Genomic DNA, 18,193 nt, shown 5'->3' with positions numbered 1-18,193 from the left:
TCTCTCTCTCTCTCTCTCTCTCTCTCTCTCTCTCTCTCTCTCTCTCTTATTTCCTTTGTTTCCTGTCTTTCTACTTTTCTCTCCCTCTGTCTCTCATCCTCGCTCTCTCACGTTTATTCTCTTCCTCACCACCTATCTTGTCGCATTAATAACCCACGCTAATGCAGAGTGGAATATGGAGATATAAATAAGATGCTGAATGTATATTTGATCGTCTTCCGGACCTTTGACCACACGTAGAAAGCAGCTGTAGCAGCTGATATCCGCCCGTGTTTGGAGCTGCTGCCGTGTCTGAGAAATAATGGAAGGTAGTCGGGACAAAAGAAACACAAAAGTACACTTTAGAGTGTCTTTGCTCCACTCCGCGTCCCTTTCATCCCTTTGCTTGTGTGAAAAGCTTCTGAAGCGCTGGTTTTTTTCTTCAGCTCTTTCCTCGATGTGTAAATATGAATATGGAAAGTAGTGTCAGGATGTTTTTTGGGGGGGGGGGGGGTGTTGGAAGAGAAGATCGCTGCTTAATGACTGTGTGTGTGTGTGTTTTGCATATGCCAGGGACATGACAGGTGATCTGTTTTGTGTTGGGGGGGGGAGAATCATGAACATAATGCAGATCCTTCACATCAACACAACACCAGGGGTCATTTTCCCTGATTCAGCAGCTCACAGACTTTTATTTCGTCCTCCCCGTTTTCCGCGGAGCTGCTCTGCTGATTAGGCTCGACAAATACCAAGCGTGGATGTCTGCAGACAAGTTAGCGTGATTAAAGGCCACCTGATGAATGTTGACAAGTTGTTTGGCATTAGTTCCAGTGCACCGAGTCGGTCTGTGGGTGTGAACGAGCCGGGCTTTTGACTCGCACACAAAGGGGAAATTTACAAAAACAAAAATGCGACACGGCACAGTTGTTTTCAAGAGCAATGCGTGACGAGCAGGTGGTGCTGATTGAAACTTGCTGTCACCTCCAGTGATTAGCTTCGTCTGAACTTTAGTGTGTAATAGCACCCTCATCTCCTGCGTAATTGCTACTTGTGTTGATTAAATAACGTATGCAGTAGGTGGTGTTTGTTTATGAACTCGGGAAGTTGAAGTTGTTCAACTTTTGTGTTTGAGGTGTTCGAGGGTCCTTTCTCGCGCGCCAAGGTGAGTGAGGAACTTTGCGGGCCGATCTTTATGTGCTGTAAGGAATTTATAAATTCAAAGTCGGAGCATATCTGTGATTGAGGAATTGCCTCCACGCGGCTCTCAACATGGCGACGGCTGAGCGGGAGGCTAGCAGCTAACAGCATGAACAGTGCAAGCTATGGCAAGAGTGCTGACAGAGCTAAGAGTGTTAACCTGAGGAGGTTAATAACACACTTGATAAAAATGTGAAATCTCTGGTTCTGCTGCATTGAACTGGACATAGTCTGCAGTTAGCGTTGCGTTGGCGTCTCCACTAGTTGGCAGCAAGGGAAGCAAATGTAGAGGCAGATTAGTCAAACGAACTAATGACCTTCTGTCTCTGGACCGCTACAGAATCAGCACCATGAGCCGCGGTCATGACAGGAAAGATCTTGATGTAATGTCTTGTCAGCTTGTTATTTAAGAAGGCCTCAATATAACTTTGTTTGGGATTATTGGATGGATTATTCTTTTAGTTGCGATTGGGCTGGAGATTTCTGACTTTAATGCTACGCTGTCACAGCAGATTCTATTGTTTTCTCACAGCAGCAGATGAGATACTGCACCAGCAGAAACAGCATAGCGAGAAAAATCCTCAACCAAAAAGAAAAGAACGGAATCTTTAATCCACTGTCCTCATTTTCTTCTCTTCTTGCAGCGAAAAAAAAAGAAAAACCAAAGTGACAAAACAAACTCTTTTCTCTGCGTAATATTGATAATATCTGCTGCTCTGCACGTCTGCAAATACACAGAGCACACCAACTTAAAACTTGATGACCCACGGTATAATAAAAGAGCAGTTAGGAGCTCAGTTATGGACGCTGATGAGAGTGAAAGGTGGCGTGACTTTCCGTTAGTGGGACAAGCTCTTTTGCACCGTGGGCGCACCGGCTCTCTCCAGGTCGACGTCTTTTACCCATAGATGGCAGTGTGTCCACAAGTCTCCAGCGTGGTGTGTGTGTGTGTGTGTGTGTGTGTGTGTGTGTGTGTGTGTGCTGGTCTGTAATGGTGTGAGGAGAGGCAGACGGCCACCGACAGGCCTCCGTAATGCAGATTTACAGTAATGGCCTGCGAGGAAATGAGATGTACACTGTTAAACAGTTCGGAAAGACATCTCGCTCCGCTGTGCCGTGGCCTGACCTCCAGCCGGTGAAAACACCCGAGCAGCTCATTGATTTTGACGAAGGCTTTGACTAATGATACTGGTGAAGAAGTGGGATGAGAGGACCAACCAAAACAACAAAGGGAAATAACACCATCTTTCTTTTTCTATCTCTGCCGTCCTTCAAGACGTGGGATGAAGTGATCCGAACCTGTTGATAAGGTCACAGCGGCAGAGAGGGTTGTACGAATAACGAGCGCCATCGCTCTCAACCCCGTCCGCCGTGAGTGTCTCACCACCTCCTCTTTTGTCCCTCTGCTTGGAATCGCTCAATTAAAGATGCCGAGGCTCACACGGAGCCAATGGTCTTTGTCATATTCCCCCCCCCCCTCATCCATTATGGATCAGCACCAAAGAGGAGTAAGAGCAGCATTTTGCCTGATTCCAGGGAGAGATGTCTTTTGTCTCGTGTCTTGTAGAAGTATTGATAGACTTGAAAGGGACAATTTATTTTTCTGTCTGCAGGCTCTGTAAAATTAAGTTGATATTCAAAAGTGAGGGCCAAAAAAAGACATGCGTGGCGTCGTGCATTGATTGTGTTCTTCCATTTACCTCGCAGTCTTTGGAAAAGATGGATTTTGACTTAGCCTTAAGCGTTCGTCGTCAGATAGATTCATCCGTTGCACAAAGCCGCCTAGTTCTTGACTATTTTAAGAAGGACTTGTTTGCAATGCGTCTTTTTTTTTTTTTTTTTTTTTCAACCTAAAAACATGGCCGACCGAGTAATCGTATCAATCTGCTCGGCTCTGCTGGGAAAAAGAACAATAGTATAACAATTCCATGAAATAATTAAATAATTGCGGCAACAGAAATTGGTCGTAATCCCAAAGTCAACAGTCTCTCTCTCGCTGTCTCTCTCTCTCTCAAATGATTACAGTCGAACAGTCTAACTTACATTAGATTAATCTAAGAGCAATATTAACACTACAGACGGGTTTAAACTGTCTGCGTTGAACAGGCCTGTTGGTTTCTGTTGTCTTGAGATGTCTCTTGAGTCTTGAGACCAGTGCCGCGTCGACAGTTTTTCTTGAAGACATTTCGGTGGCGGACGGATAGTTTCCACTACCCATAGAAAGCTTTGAGCCAAGTCGTCGCCATTGTTTCTGGATGAATGGATTGCGTAGTGTTTCTTTGAGCTCGGTTAGCATTGACAAATGTTTTTCTTGTGACAGTCGATATCTCTGACTGCTGTATTCATGGGAACCTTGTGTGACGTCGTCTCCAGTCGTCAATTCCAGCGTGATGAATTCTCCTGTTTTGATGTGTTTGAAGACCTAAACATGAATGCAGCTAATGTAAATGTTGCCTCATTCGATGCCGTGGATATTAAGAATGTAAAGAAAAACTAAATAAATCATGCGGCGCTCACTATGGGAGCCACTGGCATCCACTGCCGTACGTCTTTCCTGCTTCTCTTTGGCAGCGATTTACCCTGTTTTAGCAAACACGCCTTGTCTCTGGCAACCTTTCGATATGATAATTTTAGGAAATACAGATCAGATACTGTATGTGTATGCATCTTTGTGTGTTAACAACCTCTGTCTTGTTGCTCTCTCTGTCTTTCTCTGTCTGTCCCCTTATTTCTCATCATCTCTTTGTTTTATATACCTCTCTCTCTCTCTGTCTGTCTCTGTCTCTCTCTCTCTCGTCATTCTCAGTAGCCTCACTCTGTCACCATCCTTCTGGCTTTCCCCCAGCTCTAAAATAGGAAATGTCTAAATTACACTTGCTAATAGGTTGCAGTAGCACTGTTCTCCCTCTCTCCCACCCTCTGTCGTCTTCTTTTTAATTTAATATTAGGGCCAGGACACATTTCATTTGATACTAAATGAAAGGATTGCTCTTATCTCTTGAAGGGAGGAAAAACTCTCCTCTCCTCTCCTCCAGATGGGAACATCAATTGTTAATGCTCATTCTGCCATACTGGTACCCCCCCAGGTGTACAAAACCAGAGCACAGGGCATCACTCAGTATCTCACTTCGCTCTTCTGAAACACCTACAAGATGTAGTCTTCTCTTTTTTTAATAAACACTCCCAAGACACCTGAGCCCAAATCCTGATTAAAAGTACGTCATGCAGGGCAGCTCATTAGCATGTTAATATAGAGACGTTACAATAATTACTTTCTGCATACGAGACAATCGCTGAGAAGATTGCCAACCTCCTTTGGCCTCTTTGATTTGGCTGGTGCTCGCCTTCGTTTTATTGAGGTCGAGAGGAAAAGAAAAGACAAGAATTTTGTCGAGTTGAAATAAAAGTCTTAGTTGCTCAAAATGGCAGATATGAACAGAGAAATGAACTCATGACATGTTTATCCACAACCAAAGAAGTTTAGACACTCTTCGTATTTGTCTTTCGTGTTTCATACTTCCCTCAGGATGAATTGTAAAAATAAAGGTGGTGATCCCCTTTTCATCTAGTGCCTCCATCAGGTCTACATTTCAGTTTGTTTAATACTTTATGACCAAATTCCCATCAGCCTCTGCTGTACTAAGGGCTTATTGGATCAAATGTTAGAATGCTAACACGCTGAAGTAAGATGGTGAACTTGGTAAACATCATACCTGCTGAACCTCCTTTGTCTGCATTGTCAAGTGCATTTTAAGTGGAATAAAACGTTGCAGAAAAAGAAATGCAAATAGTGATTAAAACCAGCTATGATGTTGTTGCGCCAGATGTTTACTTCCATAATCCATTTAGCTCATCAAATCTTTTTCGACGAATGCAAAAAGCAGCTCTGGCAAGCGCAAACACTTTCTTTTTAGCAATTGAGGAAGTTTAATCCAATGTTGCCGTTTCCACGAAGCTTTTTTTTAATGCACGACCATGTTAGCATGCTAATGATAGCATTCAGCTCAAAGCACCACTGTGTCTAAGTACAGCCTTACGGGGTGCTGGCATGCCTGTAGACGTGTTCTTATTACTTAAATGACCTTAGTGATTAGTCAATGTCACAGTAGTCACTGATTGGTTTTCTGTTAATCTACTAATCTATTAATCAACTTGTTTCAGCGCTGTAACAATACCATGGTGTAAGATCTGCCATAACGTCATGTGTTTACTACAGTTGTACTAACGTAACACAGTCTGCCGTGTCGCGTCAGCCTCTGCTACACTATTCATCATCTTCCACCAACATTTGCTGGACTCCGAAATGTAGTTTCAGTGTATTTTCTATCAAACCTGCGGGCGAGTCAGTGTGTTAAACTGGAGGTGGTTGAATCACAGCAGACGCTGTTACCTCAATGTATGCTTGTGCAGCGATCCGTGGCAGACAGGACGGCTAGACGCGCTCGTTTGTTACTATGGCTCCGTGCTGCCTTTTTAAGTCTGCGAGGAACTCAGCCGTTATACACCTGTAAATGTCAGGGCTAGATGCTTTCTGGTTGCAGAGTTACATTTTCTCCTGCCGTGGTGATGTATATGTTTTCACATTGCATTTTATATCCATATTTTTTTTTTCTTTTCACTGAATTTTGGCAGAGACGAGGAGAATCGTACACGCTGTTATTGTGGGAGCAAAGCGACTGCTCTGACCACAATTCAAACTCTTCACTCCCTTTTCCATCCTGCAAGTCTTTCAATCTTTATTTCACCAGGGAAGGCAGGCTGAGCACAGACAGCTTTTTTTTTTTTTCTTCCATAAACTACGCACTCAAAGCTTTTAGTGCACGATGCTTTCATTTTCTGGCACTAAGGGAACCTTGACAGTACTTTTTAAGAGGTGAGATTGGCCCCCATTCATTTTTCCCACCCAGATTTCTTCATTTTGTCCGTAACTTTCTCGGCTCCCTGTACTTACCATGTAATTGTGGTTTTGAAGTTTGCTACAGAGTTATCTAATCCAACATAATCTTAATAATAATTTGACCCCTTTTACCTTTCTCATTAGTCATCATCGCTAAACGGTGGTTCGGTGGTCAGTGGGCGGCTCTAAACGGCGAGAACTGCATAGGACAAATAGTCTGTGTCACTGTGTTGGATGTTAGCGGCGCAGGTGCCCTTTAACAGCAGACTATTAACAAGATAACCAAAAAGCAATTAGATTGACTTTTTAAAATGGCAGTCAATTAGAAAAGCTGCTGCACTGCTAGTGGGAGAGGTGAGAGAGAAAGACTAAGAGAGGGGGAGGAAATGAGAGTACTGGGACACTGGGCGATGATGCAGCTGCTGATCATCGACAAGAAAAGCTGCTGTTAGCCTTCATTTCACGCGTGACGAGAGGAATATGGCACGCTGGGTGATGTTGCCGCTGGTGATGCTGCTGCTCCATCGTCTCGCAAACAGGAAACTAGCTATTCTGACATCACAGGGAAAAAGGTGTCAGATTGTATTTGTCATCTGATGCAGTTAATCATCAACCAGGCCTTTATTTGGCTGCTATTGAAGATATTCCTAATTTTCCCGTGCTTCCCATGCAAACTCTAAACTCCCTCCATGTTTGCCTGTCTTCTTGATTTATTTAGCATAATGTATATTTCCACAACACTAATTCCATCATGTTATACTCGCCACACTGCAGAAATACAGTTTTCATTCCCCAATTAATAATTACCCACCTATTCGTTTTTCCAGATCGATTTAAGCTACCGTGAATGCGCCACAACACCTCCAGTTGATTTTTCACATTAAAAGTCTTCATGCCGGCCTGTCATTGGCAGGCTATTAATTTGAAAGGTGTGCGTTCTACATTTCATTGACGGTAGCTTATGACGATTGTTAAAATTGAAAATGTGGAAAAACTGACAATAATAATCGACAAAACCGGGTTTAAAATAGAAACTCAGTGCAGCAAAGTGGCGTGAATTGCCTGGTTTTAGCGACTGGCCTTTGTTAATACGGACCATTATTTGAATACTGTTTTTATATGAGAACTTACTGTACACCAGCTAGACCTCTTGCTCTGTCTTTTAATGGCATCTCCAACACTGACATTTACTGTCCCCTTTTCACACTGAGAGCTATATTGATTCAAACATGGCATATTCCAGGACTACACTTTCATTGATCCGTGTCAGTCAGACATTGCCAGACTCAGGTTTACTTCTGTCAGAAGCTCGCTGAAGACCGAAGGAAAAATCTGTTTTTTTTGTAGGATGCTACAAAGATTATTTTTAAATCTTAAAAGTAAACTTCACCAGGCCTGTTCTCACAGAGTGTCTTTGTTTATTTTGCTGTTGTGCAGACATCTGTCCTTGTTTTGTGTCTCCTGTCGGAACAAAGACGGCGCCAGGTTGACCGATGTAGATTTATCTCAAATTTTGAAATATCAAGTGACGTCTCTATGAATAAGACTCTAGTTTGTAACTTGTCTTTTCCACTGCTTTGTGTTGAAATGTTCTGCTCTGTGAGGCCCAGTCTGTTTGTTATTCAAGGGAGAAGTACACCGCTTTAAAGAAAATTATGAAAAAGGCAATCTTCTCTCCATGCAAATGAGCTTGTATGCTTTTGTGCATGTAATCTCTGTGTTCAAAGGAAGTACAAGAAAGCAGACGTGACAAGAAACAAGAAACTTATGTTGTCATGGGAATGAGGCTGATACCAGTTTTGAAGTTTTTCCGTTTAAGTTCATATCGACCCCTTTTCTGTTGTAAACACAATGTCGTATTTTTGTTGGGTGCGCTTAGTGGAGGCAGAATAAAAACGCTGGCTAGTTTTGTTGCCTTTCTTTTTGTATAACGGCTGACAAAGTTTCTCTCAATATGCTACTCGCACGAAGCAAGCTAGCTAAGTAGCCGTCCGCTAGTTAGCTTACTAATAGTGTTGCAGGGATGACGTATTTTTTTAGGCCAACCCCAGAAGTTAGCATGGCACTGATTCCCTTGACAAAAAAACAATTGGGTTTTTCTGTAGGATTTTGTATTATTGCAGAAAAAAAGCTCTGTGGCAAAAACAGGTTTATGATTCTTACAAGTTTTGTTCAAGATAATCCTTTACAAATGAACGTCGCTTTTATGATTTTTAACTAATGAATGCAATCGGCAGAAGTAAAAAGCTAACGTTAGGCTATAAACAAACTACATCACCGCCACATGAGCGCTAGTAAGAGGTTGTTAAGGCGGACGGGTCAGTGTGGTGACGTTTTGTAGTCTCATTTATCCACTTGTTAGCAACCATTTTTTTTTTTAAAACATCAAAATTCAGAAGAGGGGTATTTACTGAAGTATTTTTTATCAAAAAACAAAGCGTTAAAATCTCTTTAGCCTGTGCTAACTACGGAACGTTATTTCAGGCATCTAACCAAAAACCCATTAAAAAAAAAAACCCATCAACTTTGAGACGAGGTGCAAAAATGCAAACTACTTCCCAGGTTTTAGGACTCATTCCTGCAGCACTTCATATCCACCATGCTTTGATGCTACACTGGTTACAGACAATGGGCCCAGCAGCGCGCAGTCTCTCCGTCTTTTTAATAGTTTAGCCTACATTTCTCTCCATCTCTAATAATTTAGCCTGCGCGGTGCAGCGACCATGGCGGCTGAGGAGGTTAGCAGGAGGCTAAACTATTAGCGACATTTTCTCTCCATCTCTGAAACGCTTTGCCGATATTGTAGCCGCCAGAGCCTTGAATCACAGCTTATCATCTCAAACGTATGCGATATTGATTCTGCCACCCAACAACACAGCAAGATGGTGTATTTGTTCGATGTGTATTACCCCACTACTCTAAGGTGATTCATGTTGGCCTCCAGTCTTCCCTTTGTTTTGTCTCCACAGCTAACGCCGTGACGTTGGCTGTAAAAGGGTCTATTTGTCACTTCACGCCTCGCTGATGGACACGTCTGTTCACAGGTGTCTGTCACACCGGTATGTCACTGAACCCAATGAAGGTTCTCAGAGGTCCACAAAGAAAGGGATGAAAGCTCACTGTCTGAGCTTTACCTTTATCCAGAGTAGGTTCGGAAATCATCCGATTTATAAGAAACTGGCTCCTCGCGGGTACAAAGAAATCTACCCAAAAGACGAGATCACTTGAACATTCCAGTAGGATTTTTCTGGGCTTTTCTTGTTGAAAAAGAATTCAACTACTGTTTGTTAACTAATTTATTGATGTTGGAGCCACCTTTTCTTTCCATTATTGATCAAGTGTGTGGGCTTTTATAGAAAATAACAGACATGGGTGTTTTAACATGCTGTATAAACTCACGAGCGTTGTCTCTATCCTAAAGAAGCCACATCAATTCACTACTTTGTGCCATTGTGATTGGCTGACTAACAGTGCAGCTCTTCTTAGATTCAGTTTGAGCCAATGAAAATATCAATTAAAGACCCACCTTCAACCAAAGTGAACAGCATGTATTGAAGCTTACGATACAGAAAGTCACCAGTTCAGTGAAGACCATTACTGAGCCTGAATTGAAACCTGAATTTAACTGCAGATCTGACAGAATAAAGGCCTGATGCATCAATCCATCGTATAAATGCTTTGGAGAATTGAAATATCATTTTCTGGTATAACACTGCACTCCTCAGCACTATTTTTTTTCCATGTGTGAATCGGGGCCGCACAGTAAGGATCACAGACTTTAATATGCACGGAGTGTACTTTCTATATGAATAACAAATCCTCTACTGTCGATGCAGAAGCCCACATATACTGCAGTGCTTTTGCTTTGGTGAAAGTTGTTTTTTTCCTGAGCTGTCTAGGAATACGTCGCCTACACGTGAAGAGGTTATGCGCACGTTATGAATGTGCATGCAATATTTAAAGCATAACTAAATATAAATGCCTCTGTGCTTCGTTGCGAGTCCTTTTGAATCGGTGCTTGTCGTATGTTTTTTGAGTGACTTTGTGAGTAAAAATGTGAGTTTTAAGTAAACCAGTTCTCGTTTTGTGTGCGATTGGTTCTGTAAATGTGTGAATTGTGTGCACGCTCTGTGAATGCTTGATAACTCTTTTAATAGGATGCAGCAGATTGAGCTGATTTGCTTTCCAGCTGAGACGTTTCTGGGTCAGCCTTCTTTCTAATAATTGCTTTGATCGCAGCAATAATTAGGTTTTCTTCTCGCCCCCTTCTCAAAACGCACACGTCAGCAGACGGCAGGCACCTGCTCACACACATTTCTGTCTCCCGTCCTTCAGTGACACATCTTTTAAGACACGCTGACAAAAGGTGGAAAGATGGTCGTCTCGGATCAGGCAGCGAAACAGGTGAAGTCGGGTCAAAAATTTAGCGGAAACTCAATCTTCTTACTGCACGCAGGCCGAGATAATGGGAATTTTTAATAGAATCCTCACTTCACCGGGCTCGGAGAACAAACGATAATCACTCTGTTGAAGCTGCTGAACTAACTGTTACCTATTTGTTGAATAGAGCTGGGCACGTTGCGACTTATAAAACCCAAATTCAATTACAACACCCCCACACCCACAGTGTTTCTTTTCACTTTTTTTTTAATCATAGAATCATTTTATGCAGTGAAGTTATCAGACGAGTTATCTGGCAAGTTTCTGTATTTGTTTGTTTGTTTGTTTTTAAGGTGCTAATTAGTTATCTGCTATAACTCCATATTATGTTGAGGTGAAGTGAATTTACAGTCAGCAGGGGAAAAAAACAATTTTTCTATTAGAAATGTGATTTAAAAAAAAAAAAAAAAGGTTTTGACCACCATAACAAAATGGCTTATTTTTCTGAGTTCTGAGCTTCGCCCGCGGAAAACTTAAGCCATTAAGGTAGTAAATATGTGCCGAATGAAGATAGTTTTTCCACAGGTTTAATTTAGGGAAATGAGATTCCGCACTGCAGGTGTTGGAGAAGTGAAGAGGTGCGGTTTGGATTCTGCATGCGCGTATTTGAGTCTGTATTCTCTACATGAATCTGTGACACGTGCGCTCGGTGTCTGCATGTATGATACAGACAAGGGGACACATGCACACTGTAATCCAATTTGTATGCTCATTTTGAATATTACAATTCATGATTAAGCCCTCAACACTTCCTATAAATATTTATCAAATCATTCCACGACACATAATTCGAATATTGATCGCCCGCCCCCTCCCCTACACGAGCAGCGCCCCATCTTATCACTCAGTGTCGCACGCAGCAGCAGCAGCAGCAGCGCTCGGTAACCTCAGCGAGGGTTCGCGTCACGCTGCGGGGTGCGAAGGCTAAACAAATGCTGAGCACTTCAGATTAGAGCCGATGATAAAAATGAAACTTTCTTAATCCCTGCGGGGGGGAAACTGGGTCATTGCAGAAGGGAAGAATAGTCGACATTAGTTCCACAAACTATGTTCCACAATGCAAACAGGAAATTGATAAGCAGCTCTGTTGGAGAAAAAAAATTAGAAATGCAGAAGGGAAGAATAGTCGACAAGAAGAGAGGAAATGGAGACTCGCACATAATACAAGTAATCACCACCAAGGACCATACCGTGCCGGGGGTAAAACACAGGTTACCTCAAGATAGCACATATGTGTTGGCAGCAGCAGGTTAGAAACGTTTGGACAGAGTTTAGAACACATGCTCAAAACATATGTTCGAAGATGGAAGCCAACCATTCCACAGATATGTTTAGGTACGTGTGTGATGAAGCAGAAAAGCTACGAAATGGTCTTGTCAGAAGAGTTGAACGCGTCGCAGCTTGCTCAGGTCACAGTGACGGGCTCTCTTGGATTACGCACTTGTCAACAATCGCCCCGCGGATTTGATCAGCGCTTTGATCGCAGGCTGAATCTGTCATTATAACCTCGGTGGAACATAATCGCGTTTAATCCTCCGGGTCACAGGAACTTTATTGATCCTGGCAGCTAAATTGGGTCATTGCAGAAACATCGATTAGAGGTGTGTGTTGGGGAACCAGACAAACACATTTTTTGATTCTCTGTTGATTCTTTAAAGAGAAAATATTCTACTAATGGGACCTTTAAAACATGGAGGACATGCTCCTTATACTTAAGTAAGATAAATGTATTTACAAACATTTTAGATGTTTACTTTAACTTTAGTTTTGGTCACCATTGTTCACATTTCTAATTTTTTTTCTCCACCAGAGCTGCTTATCAATTTCCTGTTTGCATTGTGGAACACTAGTGTCCATCAGTAAGACAATCGGAAATGAGGTGGACATAGTAGTGTACTGACAACTTTGAGTATGTGTGTGTTGGGTGGAGTTGTGACGTTGTTTAAGCGACGAGTATGTGCTTAAAAAAGTGTTTTCATAGCCAGAGGTCTCAGTAATCCATTTAAGATAAATATATTTTAAATAAAGTAGAGCTTATAAGGATCTTGGTTACAGTTATCAACCACTTTTTATAAATCAAAAAGCTTTGGGCTGAATCATTCCCATACAAATGGTGTTTAAATCATTTGCTTAAAGTAATAAACTAGTCCGCGCACAGAAAAAAATGTGAAAACTACGATGATTCTTTTTTTTAAAACTTTGCTCTGCATGGTACTTTGCCACTGGCTTCCTGAGGAAATCATGTCAAAATCAATCACAATACAATTCAGTAAATAGTGAATCTGTCTTTTTCATTACTTTATATTCATGTGATAAATATACAAAGGGAAAGTAGATGCTAATCTACATGAGAAATAAAGAAAAGGTGGAAAAAAAGTATAGTCATCATCCGCTTATAGTGATGAGAATGGTGAGAGTGAATCAAAACAGTAAAGCTGTAGGTCGTAGAAACCAAAACAAAGAGCTGAAAGATGCTAAAACGCTACCAGCACGTAGCTTCAAAAGAGCTGTATTGGCAGTGGAAATATGATGATATTCAAATGACGGAGAGTGTCAAGTCACAAGGAGACCTTCAATGTGTGTCACACTGACTGTGCCCACGTTATCATGAACAAAATCAGATAAAGGGTGTAATAACACCCTGCTAATGTTTTCTTACCATTACTGTTCTGCGTGAGTCATGACCGTCTTTTGGTACCGTTATGTCACCAGCCCTGCGACGTCTCGTCTTGCTACTATGAAGGGCTGGTAAACAGGAAATGTTTGTCCATTAGTATTCCTCACCATCTGCCAATGTCTGATTTTACACTTACATTCTATATCGCGGTCATTCAGCTGATTGCTTTGAAGCCAATGAGACGCTGTGTTAAGACGAGCAGTCAGCAAGTAAAACCGTGACATTTTTGCACCTTTACATTTCCAGGACGAAAGCTAGCTTTTGGATTTCTATTTAAAGGGGTTGGGGCATAATTTCACCTGGTGTGTGGTGTGTGTGTGTGGGGAAAAAAAAGCTAATTCTGGGGGCAGAAGAAAAGTAGTTGCGACCGCTTTTCACCCTTCTGTGTGATGCAGGGCTGGAAGCTGGCCGTGGTTCGCTCTGATTGGTTCTGGACTCTTCCAAAAACAGAGCTCAAAGAGCACCCTCCAAATGAAAGTAGAGCAAACACACAAACAGCCAGATGGTTTCCAAATGATAGGTAGGTGTGTGTGTGTGTGTGTGTGTGTGTGTGTGTGTGTTCGTTCGTTCGTTCTGGGTATGTTTTTATACATACACGGCTCTTATTACTGTGTGTGGATGAAATATTCAATTAAAACATGAACATAGTTAAAATCCTGTACATTTAATCTATTGAATAGTTCACTCAGAAGAGGATCTGATGCATATTTCTTGGCGTTCTTGAGATTCCTTATCAAGAGATTTGTTCTCTCGCTTTACTCGTCATAACCTTTCAATGCCGCCTCAGTCAACTCAGGAGAGCTGTATACAGGTGTGGAATAGCTACGCTGTGTTCTTTGTGCACAGGTGTGTGTGTGTGTGTGTCTGTGTGTGTGTGTGTGTGTGTGTGTGTGTGTGAGAGAGAGAGAGATCGCGCTGTTCTCCACTCAGATGATGAGCCGGAGCAGAAGCTCCCTGATTGGAGCCATCAGAGCGAGGAGAATAGTGATTCCACATGTGTTGCCTCACGTGCTTTTGAATGAAAACCTGTTTGTCCCAAGTAACAGCAGTGAGTTGGCCTGATCTGCCTCATCCCCCCCCCTTCTCAATACACGTACACAAAGGCCTCTGTTAGCCGAAGGAGGGCAACATGATAAATGAGCTATGAACGATTAGAAAATGAAAGAAGATTGTTTTTGATTAGCACTTGTTAATTAACTCAGTCAGCCGCCTGCCTGCTCCCTAGCCAGTGCATCAACAATGTATGGCCTCACTGCGTGATTAACTCAAGTGTGTGTGTGTGTGTGTGCGTGTGTGTGTGTGTGTGTGGCGTGAATGCATGCTATTGTTAGTGTAGCAAGGCACAAAGACATTTCGTCTCCTTCCCCTGGTTTTCGATCTTGTAGTTGTATAATGAGAAACCTTGAACCTCAACTTGCTGTGACGTCTTCCTGCATATGTCCAGGTGTGTGTGTGTGCGTGCGTGCGTGCGTGCGTAAAAACTCTTTTTATGCATGTTTCCATTGATATGTATGGCGTTTAGTGGCTGGCCTTAACAACATGCGTGATTGGTGGCTTGGACCGCCGTAGCACAACAGCGCAGCACTGCGCCGACTTGAATTGAACGGCAATGAAAGATTGATAAGATGGGGGGGTAGAAATAAATGGAGAAATGTGAGGAAGACAATGAGGAGGATGATGAAGGGGTAAGGAGGGAGGAAGATTTCAAAGGTAAAGCGAGTGTGGAGAAAAACAGGATGAATGAAGGTTGCATAAATGAGCAGAGGGTTTGCGGGAGTTTGAAAGAAAGATGCAACAAAGAAAAAAAAAAAAAGAACCAAATCAATACTTCATAGAGGAGAGGAATCAACAAATACAAGGATATGTTTTATGAGCGAAAGGAGATGAAAGACAGTTAAGGGGCACAAAAACAAAAAAGAACAAAGGCACGGGAAGCAGGAGCTGGGAGGGATGGAGTGAAATCAGAAGAAGAAAAGATACGGAAGACGAGATTCCGAAGAGCCCCAATTTCACAGTGGTGTGAGTGCCGCAAGGTGTGTGCTGTTTGCGAGGAGCGCTCCGCTTGATTGCGCATTAGTCCTATTGTGGCGGGAGCCCTGCGCATCTTTTATTCAGCAGGCTTGCTGCGGCCCGCCGAGCGCCTCGGCCAGACGTCTGTTTGTTCTCTGGCCCTGCCGTGTGCTCGGGGTCGCGGATTGCAGAGCCACGTCTCCTTTACTGCTAATGGGCGGAGCAGCAGTCAGTCGGGTGTGTCGGCCCCCCGCTCTCTGTTATCATCACCCGTCAAAAGCTTCCACTTCGGAGAGGACGCTCGAGGCTTTTTCTTGATTTCACAGGTTACAAGTTGCTTCTAATGTGGGGATTTCTGTGTCTCTGCCTCTCTTGTGTTTGTTCGTTTAAGAGGAACGCAGTGTGGGCTGTATATGAACCCGCTGCTATATACGGTAAATAGCAAACGGACTTTGTTTATGTACGGCCTTTCTAGTGTTCCTGTCCAATCAAAGCGCGGGATCGAACCACCGATCATCCGATCATCATGTTTTTCATCTGTGATGAAACTGACTTGAATCTGTCTCTCCTACCCCGAGATCACAAGAGAGAGGAAATGTCTCCGCCTTCGCCATCACAGTTCTGTGGCGAATCTTTCTCTCAACCTCCTGACCGGCAGGCAGGAGTTAGTTTGCAACAACTTTCCCCTCAACACGTCAGATATATGAGGAAGACTTTGCTTCAGACCGCAGTTTAATCTGCAGGCTGTGATGACCATCTGCGGTTCAGAATCAGAATCACTTTAATCTGCGAGTGAAGACAACAGAAATGTGGAGGATGCATGGAAAAATTCTAAAATTCAAACGATCGGACGCCATTGTTGATGACCGTGACCTCTCTCTGAAACAGTAACGATTTGTTGTCCTCCTCAAACAAACTTGGGAAGGCACAACACAAGTGTTGGTATTTTCAGTATTGATGACCGCTTTCCTGCCTCTCTAAACGCTCCACCTGTCCATCTTACGCGTGAGATCTTATACGGTCTGAGGGGATTCAGCTCTGTAGACCGCTGTAGACCATTATCTATGTATGATAGCCATCTTGCTGCTGCTGCTCTCTCAGCTCCATGCTTCTGGGAGTCTTAGGCAAAAAGGAAAACAAAAGGATGAAGGTCTCAAGAATGGTGGGATGATTACATTCAGCAAAGACCTGGATGAATTGGCATATATATATATATATGCAACAACAGTAACACAATGAGTTTTAATGTTTATAAGATCCTCTTTGCACGCCACAACTGTTCAGCGTAAGTCATCACGCCGACAGTATATCGTTGATACTGTGTTGGTGTTTCTGCTCTCCCATGGATGGAAAGATATGAAAAGGCTTTTTTTCTGTATGTGGTGATGATTTGTGGTCAGACTATTACGACTACTACTACTGCCTATAAATGTGTTTTAGTGCCCGTTTCTTAAAGGCCCGCCTCCAGAAAAATTGTCCAATATGCAATTTACCCTACACGAGCATAATGCGGACACTTGAAGCCTGCAGCTCACATACACCAAGAATGGAGTTTCCACTGAAGCAGGAGATAAGTTGTGTCCAGCAGGTGAACTTTATGAATGTGCAATATTTGCATATTCATAGATTAATTAATTTAGTGAGAAGTAGCACAAAATGTGTTTTACGTCTTCAAACATTTCCGGATGGCAGTTACAGTCGAGGATGACATCTGTCCAGATGTGACCGTTGGACTGTATGTCACATGCTATAGAGGCGATATACTGAATCAGACGTTCTGAATTGAAATTGAACAGATGTTTTTGTTGTCTGGTGAAATAATTTCTAGCCTCCCTTGAAATGGGAAAAACGTGTTTGTCCAGGAGGTATGTGAACGTGACACGAATATCTCAGGATAGAAGGTGTTGTATGTTGAGCAGATTGTAAAAGCAAAAGTACGACTTTGCTCTCCTGGTTTCTGGATGTAGCGATCTGAACACCGAGTCCTGTTCCTGGGAAATTCCTCTCGGTGTGGAGCTGCAGCCACTGGCCGTGTGTGTCCCCGTCTCTCGGTGGACTTCCCCACTAAACTGGCTAATTATCTCACACACTGTGATCATGAGAAATGCTCCTCTGGAGAGGCACACACTCAGGTGGAACCCCAGGGGGATGCACACTTCTGGGAATGGGACAGTTCAGCACAAAACGCACACACACACCACACACACACGCACACACACGTAAACAGTTTCATAATAACATCTGATATGCTTTCTGCAGCAGTTGCATTTGCAATGCAGCATATTTCTGGTATGTAGCTCGACATGTGCGACGTTTACTACACACACACACTTTACGAAACAAATCAACGCACACACACAATGTCTTCCATGTATATACTGTATATATATATATTCATTAGCAACAAAGCATGTTCAGTCAAGATCATAAAATAACAGAAAGTAAAACATAAACACGCTGGTCCTCCTCTCGAGGAAGATATTTTCATTCAAAATGTAAATTGTAAACACTTTTTCAAATTCTTATCTTGCATAATATACAAGACAAGAACACACAGTCCCGATGGGGTTGTCCACTTGGCTTGTAGGCAATCAATAACACTCTGAGAACTCCAAACTTTCCAAAGCAGTGGAAGGACTGTAAGTAACTGAGGAGGATCCCGTAAAGTAGGGCTGCACCCCGCCAGCTCACACGCACAGCTGCTCGGGAGTGTTGCTCAGTTAGTTTTGTTATTACAGACCAGCTGTCTGCGACATTTCCTGGAGTCAGGAACATCTGCGTTTGCCCCCTCGTCTCTCCACCTTTCTCTCTCTCTCGCGTTCGCCCACACACCCCCTATATGTTTCATTATTAAGTGCCTATCACTGTGACAGGTAACAGAAATACAACTTAAGGAGTGAAAAAACTGGCAAATCTGTACAGCAAGAGCAACCGTCAGCAATCCTCTGTGTGTGTGTGTGTGTGTGTGTGTGTGTGTGTGTGTGTGTGTGTGT

General features: G+C 42.8%; 1 protein-coding gene across 2 annotated transcripts in view; it reads left to right on the top strand.

Moving 5' to 3' along the window:
- snx29 (sorting nexin 29) overlaps positions 1-18,193 on the top strand; it is a 72,306-nt gene that overhangs the window by 50,937 nt on the left and 3,176 nt on the right. The window contains exon 16 of one of the 2 annotated variants that reach the window (XR_004212672.1): positions 13,715-16,163. The exons of the other annotated variant lie outside the window; for it this stretch is intronic. The gene's annotated coding sequence lies outside the window, so the exon portion shown is untranslated. Of the gene's footprint in view, positions 1-13,714; positions 16,164-18,193 lie in introns of those variants that run through there. 2 annotated transcript variants of the gene reach the window in all.

This window comes from Anarrhichthys ocellatus, unplaced genomic scaffold, assembly GCF_004355925.1.
Source record: "Anarrhichthys ocellatus isolate YVR2014 unplaced genomic scaffold, GSC_Weel_1.0 scaffold4, whole genome shotgun sequence".
Classification (NCBI taxonomy): domain Eukaryota; kingdom Metazoa; phylum Chordata; class Actinopteri; order Perciformes; family Anarhichadidae; genus Anarrhichthys; species Anarrhichthys ocellatus.
The sequence above is the reverse complement of the archived record's forward strand: the minus strand, read 5'-3'. Positions and strand labels throughout refer to the sequence as shown.